The 9,520-nt window shown below is 49.9% G+C and overlaps 1 pseudogene; it reads left to right on the top strand.

Annotated features, from left to right (window-relative positions):
- The first annotated feature begins 453 nt into the window (after window positions 1-453).
- Window positions 454-1,783, top strand: LOC141086662 (BMP and activin membrane-bound inhibitor homolog pseudogene; annotated as a pseudogene).
- The last annotated feature ends 7,737 nt before the right edge of the window (window positions 1,784-9,520 follow it).

Here is a 9,520-nt window from a genome sequence, read left to right as displayed (position 1 = left end):
CTCAGTATTCTAGTCTGTGTCTGGCTAGCTAGGTATGCTTTCTAGTGTTAGAACACCCATTTCCAGGTCGATGGGGAGTTTACCTAGTCTTGCTCGCAAGACAAGTAAGCTGGGGCGAAGTTAGTCGATTTTGTAGGGATGTGGTTATACATCTCGACTAGGTCTGACAACTTCTCAGGCCATTGGTTGCGCTCTTCTAGCGGTAAGATCTTTAGAAAGTCGATCACTAGCTGATTCATTTTTTTGCATAGGCCGTTATCTTGCGGATGGTATGGTGTTGTCCGAATCTTCTCATAGCCATCCGGACCGCTGGATTATAACCGTTGCTTGGATTATCGCTGTGTGCGCTGGAGGCTCTGGCTTGTTTCTACATGTCCGCGGTGTTGGATGGTGACTCTTTGCACAATCCCTTGAAGTCATACAGTGAAGAGCTGGGGAGGAGCAGGCTTGTAAATGGATCACCAAGCTAGCCTGCTCTCCATCTGACTGCAGCTGGACCTCTGCGCTATGGCCGTACTACTCACTAAAGGAGAAATCAGATGCTACTGTGACGCTCCACACTGTGTTGCAACCGGATACATGTGTAAATCAGAACTGAATACCTGCTTTTCCAGTCTACTTGACCCACAGAATACCAAGTCACCTCTCACACATGGCTGCCTGGACTCTGTTTCTAAGACAACAGAAAAGTGCAAAGCCGTCGAAGACAAGAGTGGGCCACTGTGCTCAAACTGGAGTGTTGACACGAGGATATGTGAAATTATAGAGGTCTTCATGGTGTTCTCTCCCACCCCAAGAGTGAAACATCAGGCATGGGTAGCAAGTACCAACATGAAAGCACAAGGAACCTCATCACAAAGGTTCAAGAGTTGACTTCGTCCAAAGAACTGTCATGATACCAGTGCTGGGTGACCGGCACTTCTGGGGTTAATGTTCTGATCTCAATGCAGACTCTCACCTGCACACCTGGGACCTATTATGGTGGCCTCTCATTGGTTCTGGGGAGGCTTCTTATAGCCTCAGGAAGCTCCCATCCCCCGTCAGTTATACTTTCGCCCTTGGCATTGTGCGGTGACCCCTGAGTGTGTTAGTGCTGTGTTCTGGTTACTTGATTCTCTGTGTATGACTCGGTCTGCTCTCTGGATATCGCTTTGGATTCTGCCTGGTACCTCCTATGTCTGTTTGGTTTTGATCTCTGCTTGGCCCTGATTATCCATTCTGTCTCCTCCCTGGTACTGTACTGAGATCTTGTGTATGACCTTTGGCTTTGTCTGACCTCCCGTCTTTTTATCCCTCCTGTACCTCGCTGGTCTGTACTGTGCATAACCTCTGCTTTGCCTGATTCTTAGTTCCCTAGCTTCTCTGAAAGCAGGACGCTAAGCCCCACCCCCTTGCAGTCACAAGACTGTTCACATGATCATAGGTCCTATGCCTTCAGCATCCAAAGGGCCCGTGCATCGGTACTTTCTAGCTGTACCTGACCCCGGTACCCCTACATTGCGGGTAAGTCCCTGCTCAGCGGAGGCTGCACGCCGGCGCTGACAGGATCCTGACACTCAGGACACGCGCACTGGCTCAGTGAGCAAGTACAGTGCGGTGTTCTTGACAAGAACTGTGGTTTAGAGCATCTATCATCGCTGTGCCTATAGCAGGGGGATTGATATTGGTTCTTCTTATAATGCTTGCTCTCCAGATGTTCCACAGTGAAAATAAAAGATTACAGGATCAGAGGCAACAGATACTCTCCAGACTGCACTACAGCTTTCATAGCCATATAAGGTGAATAATTCTTGGAAGACCTCTGCTTCGAAAGCCGGATCTCTGTCTGTCAATAACCAGGTCAGCAGAAATATTCTTGAAAGGCCTTTGCAGTTGTTCTTGCCATCTGCTATTGGAAAAAGTACTAGGAAGAAGATGATAGGCTTCAAGGGGGCTCTTTGGCTGTTGCGATCATTTTTTCTGAGGTTGCATGGGCCGCATTCTCTACACCACTTTTCAATTGACTAGCTCATACCTGTCCAGAAGAAATGAGCACGGATAATGACTTCTATCTTCTTTCATCCAAAGTGCCCTGCTTGGTTGTGGTAGACTTCAAGGACCATTGGTACATCCTTTCTTGGGAACACGATCTGTCACACCAACTCATGTGTATGGGAGTTGATAGTCATTCGGCACAGTTTGCCTTCATAGAAGAACAGCTTCTTCCTCTCTTTCCACAGATCTAGGACTTCTGGTGGTGCATCAGGAGCTGGAGATGAGTTGGCTGCATCAAGCAGTTCCTTCCCCATGCAAACAGCCAGATCACTGCTCTGTGTCTCTGCCCAACCATAATGAGGTATCGGATTGAGGGAAACTTTTTGGACTGAATGCCTGTTATTCACACAGAGGATGCACTGGGAAGCATACTGGTGATGGAATGACGGTATCTCGATCTCTTCGAGGCCTACCAGGTCTTCTTCCAGGTCAGGTGGGTGCGGCATGCTATATAAGGCATCAGCGTTGGCATTTTTGTTACCAGCTTGATATTTGATGACGAATTCATAGTTGGGCAAACGAGCCATCCACCGTTGCTCTAAGGCACCGAGTTTTTCAGTCTCCAGATGCATCAGAGGGTTGTTGTCGGTGTAGATGGTGAACTTGGAAGAGGCGAGGTAGTGCTTGAACCTCTCAGTCAATGCACAGAAGATAGCTAGGAACTCCAACTTAAAGGAGCTGTAGTTGGCAGGATTTATTTCGGTAGGGCGAAGCTTCCTACTGGCATAGGTGATGAATTTCTCCTTGCCCTGCTGTTCGTGAGATAGAACCGCTCCTAGACCGACGTTGCTGGTATCGATGGAGAGGATGAATGGCTGACCATAGTCTGGGTAAGCCAAGATCTCTTCTCCGGTGAGAGCTTGTTAAGGTTGTTGAAGAACTCTTTCAATTTGGCATTCCACACAATCGGGACACTCTGTCCTGGACTTTTTGGAGTTCCCACTAGCAGGTCTTGAAGGGGAGCAGCCATTTTTGTGAAGCCTTTGATGAAGCGTCTTTAATAGCCGACTAACCCCAAGAATTGTCAAACTTCACAGATGGTAGTGGGTACTTGCCAGTCTCTGATGACCGTCACCCTCACTGGATCTGGTGCCACTCCTTCTGCACTCGCGACATGACCTAAGTACTGCACTTTGGGCTTGTGGAGATGACCCTTCGATGGTTTTACCTTCAAGCTGAAGTTGAACAATGCTTTGAAGACTCCTGCCGGGTGTTTCAGGTGACCTTCATATGTCCTGGAATAAACAATCACATCATCCAGATCCAACAGCACAGTCTCAAAGTTCTTGTGCCCGAGGCAGCACTCCATGAGTCTCTGGAAGGTTCCAGGTGTGTTGCACGACCCGAATGGCATACAGTTGAATTCCCATAGCCCCATTGATGTGGTGAAAGCAGTCTTCTCTTTGTCGGCCTCTGCAACAGGAACCTGCCAATACCCACTAGTTATGTCTAGAGTCGAGAAATGCTTGGCTGATTTTAATGCTGCCACTGACTCTTCTATGTGTGGCAAGGGGTAGGCATCTTTGTGATATTATTTATTTGCCTATAATCTACACACATGCGCATGGTACCATCTTTCTTTTTGACAATCCCAGTGGAGCTGCCCAAGGGCTGCAGCTGTCTCGTATTACCCCTGCCTCTTTAAACTCTTTTAGCATACTTTTGGCACACTGATAATGAGCGGGAGGGACAGGATGACACCTCTTTTTGATGGGTGGGTGATCTCCTGTAGGGATATGATATTGGATCCCCTTGACCTGCCCAAAATCCAGAGCGTCCTTGCTGAAAACCCTCTCGTACTCTTGGACTACTCGATTGACCCCATGTCGCATGTTTAAAGACATTCTCTTTCTATGTGACCAACCTTGTCACTGCGGCGGCAGATCGGTCATCCAGATGAGTCAAAGCAGTCTGTCGGCCTCCACCTGGAGTAGGTCGGTGGTCTTCTCCTCTGTTGTTGCCATGGCAGGCCTGGAGTAGGTCGGTGGTCTTCTCTGTTGTTGCCATGGTAGGTCATCTGGGTATAGGAGGAAGGGCCCCTGCCGAGTGTCCAGGCCGGAACCAAGGGGACCGCTGAGACTGACAGACTGATAGGGGTGGAGCCTATATAAAAGGGGCGGGGCATGCCAGTCAGAGTGAGTCAGCAGAACGGGAGAGAAGGAGCAGGAGACCGTGGGAGCGCCAGGTAGCGAGAGACCCGAGCAGAAACCAGAGAGGAGGACAGCGATGGGAGGGAGTCTCACGGTAGACTGCAGAGATGCAGAGAGACGGCGCCGAGCCGACCGACAGAAGACCGCTGCTTCACTCCAACCCATGGCCATTGCCGCCTCACCTCAGCTCGCGGCTGCGGCCTGCCCGCCGTCACCCGTGGCCTCTGCCGCCTCACCTCAGCTCGCGGCTGCGGCCTGCCCGCAGTCACCCGCGGCCGCTGCCACCTCACTCCAGTTTGCGGCTGCGGCTTGTCCATTGCCGCTCGCAGCCGCCACCGCCCCATTCCAGTCTGTGGCAAGAGCCGGGCCATTACCGCCGCGGGTCCCCTAGTGCAGCCGCTGGCATACAGGATGGGGGAGTGTAGAAGGAAGGACCCCCGCGGAGTGTCCGGGCGGAACCAAGGGGACCATCATCTAAGTTCCTAGAGATTGTCAGACTGAGATTGACAGAATGGTAAGGGGTGGAGCCTATATAAAAGGGGAGGGGCACGCCAGTCAGCGTGAGTCAGCAGAACGGGAGAGAAGGAGCAGGAGACCGTGGGAGCGCCAGGGAGCGAGAGACCCAAGCAGAATCCAGAGAGGAGGACAGCGACGTGAGGGAGGCTCACGGTGGACTGCAGAGAGACGGCGCCGAGCCGACTGACAGAAAACCGCTGCTTCACTCCAACCCATGGCCGTTGCCGCCTCACTCCAGCTCGCGGCTGCGGCTTGCCCGCTGTCACCCGCGGCCTCTGCCGCCTCATCTCATCTCGCCGCTGTGGCCTGCCCGCAGTCACCCACGGCCGCTGCCGCCTCACTCCAGCTCGCGGCTGCGGCCAGCCCGAAGTCACCGACGGCCGCCTCTCTCCAGCTCACGGCTGCGGCCTGTCCGCTGCTGCACACAGCCACTGTCGCTCCACTCCCAACCGCGGCTGCGGCTTGTCCATTGCCACTCGCAGCCGCCACCGCCCCACTCCAGTCCGTGGCAAGAGCCGGGCTGTCACCCGCCACAGGTCCCCTAGTGCAGCCGCTGGCTGCGCCAGTGGCCTACCAACCGCCACTCAGCCCCGCCGCTACCTGATCCCATTCAGGGGCTGCGGCCTCGACTCTCCAACCCCCAGGCTGTGTCCCGCTGCCTCTGCCGGGGGACATCTCGCCAAAGAACCTTTCTAGGGCCTGGTGTGCCCCTGCTTCGCCTGGGCGTCGGTACGCCCAAAGACTACGCCAGATCCTCAGTAGTTGGACAGATGACACCACATAATTAAGGACCCATAACCGGCCATACCGCAGCCATATAGTGACCGGCCTTTGCCGGAGTAGTCGTGTTCTTATAACCAGTGTTTGTTTGTACTAAGTCCCTGCGAGGACAAGTTCTGTTATTTTGTGTGGTTGCTTAGGATAGCCCAACCGGCATCAATCCATAAAAGTTATTACTAAAAGCATAATCCTTCTCGCGCCTCGTCACTGCAATCCTTGTACCTGCCATGACCACATGGGCTAGATGCTAGCTGGATCCTCTCTGTAGGGGAAGATGCCTGGAGAGACTGGACAGTTTTAAGCAAGGCAGCCATACCCTTAGTCAGGTCCTGTACTTGCAGGCACAAATCTGCAGTGGTGACACCCTGTGTTTGAGCATATGGTTCAACAGGTGTTTGAGGCAAGTACGCTGCCCCTTGGTGGTAAAGGATTGCCAGGAGTTTTGTGGGCTCAGTTTTGGCATAAGTTGTCTCCCGTAGTGCACGGAATTGCTCTGTCTTTGAACTGAGCAAAGGGATATCAGGGTTTAGCAAGGACATTATACACATTTGGGTCTTATGTGAGTCGGACAGCAAGCCCTCAATGAATTGCTCCTTCAGCATCTTGTCCTCATCCTGCACACTGCCTGGATTTGTTTGTTTGATGGCTCTCAGCACCTCCTGCAAAGTCAGTGCATAATCTGTAAGGTTATGTGCATACGCTGCGGATCTGCAGCAGTTCTGCAGACAGTGTACAGTAGCATGTAAATCTATGTGATTTACAATCTGCTGTGCACATGCTGCGAAGTTGTAACTGCGGAAAAGCTGCGGTTTTGAATCCGCAGAAAGAAATGACATGTCACTTCTTTTCTGTGGATTCTGCTGCGGTTTACCATCTCCTCCATTGTAGAGGTGATAAACCGCAGGCCAATCCGCAGGTAAAACCGCAGGTCATTTTACCTACACCAAATTGCACAAACAATTAGCAACATCCCTATACTGGGAAATGTGCCACAAATTAACTATGAATATCTTTTGTGGTGACCTGAATTCTTTAAACCAAAGAAGGTTCCACACCATGGCACATAAAAAGTTGTCTTTATTTATTAACAATGCAATTAAATAATTAAAAAGAGGTGCTAGACCATGAAGGGAGACAAACAAGTCATAGAAGCATCACTTTACAAAACATTTCATTATGCAATTATATTCTCATATGTTGAGTATCGCTGGGAGGGATTAACATAATTTTTGCTTTCTTAAATAATCGTCAGCTGACTATCCTCAGACAGGTCCCGCTATATGGGGGTATAACACCCTCCTAAATTCCCTCAATAAAATACCCATGCTTAGCTCAACATAACCCAATACCATACAAAAAACGTGAGTGTAAGTGTAGTAGCATACCCTGAACTGATGGTGCTTCCTGGAACGTCCCTCATGCCCCGACGCGCGTTTCGCTGTGCTTCATCAAGGAGGCATGTCTAGGCAGGGGGCTAACCCACTTAAATATAAATTCAGTTTCCATGATTGGTCAATGTTAACAAGTGGCATCTGATTAAAAACATACACCGCTCTTTAAGTCCATATCGCGCTTGCTCGCATACAAATCAGAAGCCAGCCCACATGAATTTGCTACCGTAAAAACCTACTGCACCTGCGCGCACGAAGGTCCTGTGCTCAAACTAGGTCTGGCAATGTGACTCTCCTCAGCCAATGAGAGTATAATCAGTAGTCACGTGATCCATACCGGATAGGTCCTATTCTCATATATACTCAGATGAGCCATTGCGCCTGCGTACTAAAAAATCCTGCATCTATCTGAGCCATGCATACTGGGCGCATGTTCGAATTTCATTATTGACCAGATGAATACTCCAATATACATTTGAAACAGCCTATTGCGCCTGCGTATACAAGAATCCTATATCTGTCTAAACCAGGCATAGTCGGCGCATGCTCGGGATTCATTGAGATATGTCAGCCAATGGGAAAAATACCCAGCGGTCATGTAGTCCATGCGCAGCCAGGTACTGAAAGTGTCCCAGTTGCCACGGAAACACCATTGACACGCCGCACATTCTTCAAGACAGCTCGAAATCCGGGCATGCGCACCGCCTCAACAGACAACCTGATTCTTATTGATGAAAGTGTTTCTTTATAAAAATGTATGTAACACCCACATCATAATATAAATAACTAGAGTTGAGCGACTTTTGCTTTCTTAGAGTCGAGTTTCGTTTCATGAAACCCGACTTTTCCAAAAGTCGGGTCGAGCAAAATCGGCCGACTATAGGGAAAAGTCGGGGGTCCGACCGAAACACGAAACCCAATGTAAGTCAATGGGGAATTAAAGTCGGCAGTGAGAGGAGGACAGGAAACACACCTACAGTGCCCATTTGAATGCCAAAAGCATAAATTCTTATTACTTAAGGTTGTCAACCTTAATTTACTTCATAATACTAGTTACGCACTGAAAAATGGGGGTTATTTGGCTAAAGTTGTGGGGGGGTAGGGATGGCTCCAGGTTTTCATGTGCCCTGGGCGAAAGAGCGCCCCTTTAACACATACCACAACTCATGATGCTCCGATACGGCAGAGAAATTGTGGTATAGTACAATGAAGAATACTTCACTTTTTACATCTCATGACGAGGCCCATCTATTTCTCCATACAGAATCATTGGTCCCATATAATGTTTGAAACAGTATATGATGAGCTCCACATAATGCTACAGTATATGTTGGTCCCCATGGATGAATCTGCACTGATGGGCCCAAATAATGCTCCAAACATAATGGGCCCCATTTCTAATGCTCTAGTGTATAATGGGCCCTGTAAATGCTGCTCCAGTGTCTGATGTCCACCTTTGGAATGTTCCAGTGTATGGTGGGCCCCATCTATCATTCTCCAGAGTATGGTGCTCCCCAAAAATTGCTGTCCCAACATTGAAAACAATGAAATAAGTCTCCTCGCTAGGGAATCCCTGTACTAGTCTGGTCTCCTCGTTGTCCCCATCTTCCATCTCACTGCACAGTATTTCAACCTTGCAAGTGCTGTGATCCTGAGCAAGCAGGCGACGGCACTGGCACAGGGCCCCTGATAGTACGGTGGTGTGTCTGACGGTGGGTGGGCCGAACCTGCACTTTCATCTGCAGCTTCCTCTTTGTCACCATGTAAGATGGAACTGTATATGGGAAGGGTAACCTGAGTTTCATCAGGGTCAGATTTAGGCCGTGTAGCGTGCGAGGGGAATGTAGTGGTCTGGGTCAATGTACCAGCAGATTCATCGAGCAGTGGCTGGGCATCAGTGCACTTGTGTCGACCACAGGAGTACGGTCGCCACAGTGGCATTACCTTCCTCCTAGGGAGTGTGATGTCATGCTTGGGAGCAACGAAGGATCTCTCTAGCAGGTTAACTGATTGGGCGGCGTTATTCCCACGAGTCACGACCCTCCAAACAGCGTTCATGAAGGCAAAGTGTTTGTTTTACGTGGGCAGTATGGTTGCAAAGATGAACCTTAAAGGAATGCAAGCATTGCAAGCTTAATTCCGTTAACGAACGAGACTCCGTCATGCCCCGCGGTCCGAGTCCGGCTTACTAGAGGGACACGCGAGGCTCTGGCACGTGAGATTGGCCAATAACTGGTGTGTCATGCCCTTACATGTCCGTGACTGCATGTACGCTACACTGAAAAGGCCAGCGTTTGTCTTTTACAGGTGCAGATAACCCGCAGAACAACGTTAGTGATGGGGATCTGGGATTACAATTATTACCCGCGAACGATGATTTCCCAGTAAGTGCAGGTCAACCGCAGTTCCGGAATTAGGCCTAACCGTCATTCCTGAAAAAATGAAAAACTTACGTGTGCAAACCACAGGTACTGTAGCTTGCTTAACAGCTCGCCAGCCGTTATCAGGCCCAGTATGAATTACACGTGATTGCACAAAGGTGAGAAAGGGTACCGTATCCCCGGATAACATGTATGGATAGCATAGTGTACACATTCAAAATATATGTCTATAGATCAGGAGGCAGGGTCAAATGGTGTCAGGCCCAGT

The sequence above is a fragment of the Dendrobates tinctorius genome, unplaced genomic scaffold, assembly GCF_039654945.1.
Source record: "Dendrobates tinctorius isolate UK_male_01 unplaced genomic scaffold, ASM3965494v1 ptg000032l, whole genome shotgun sequence".
Taxonomy (NCBI): domain Eukaryota; kingdom Metazoa; phylum Chordata; class Amphibia; order Anura; family Dendrobatidae; genus Dendrobates; species Dendrobates tinctorius.
The sequence above is the reverse complement of the archived record's forward strand: the minus strand, read 5'-3'. Positions and strand labels throughout refer to the sequence as shown.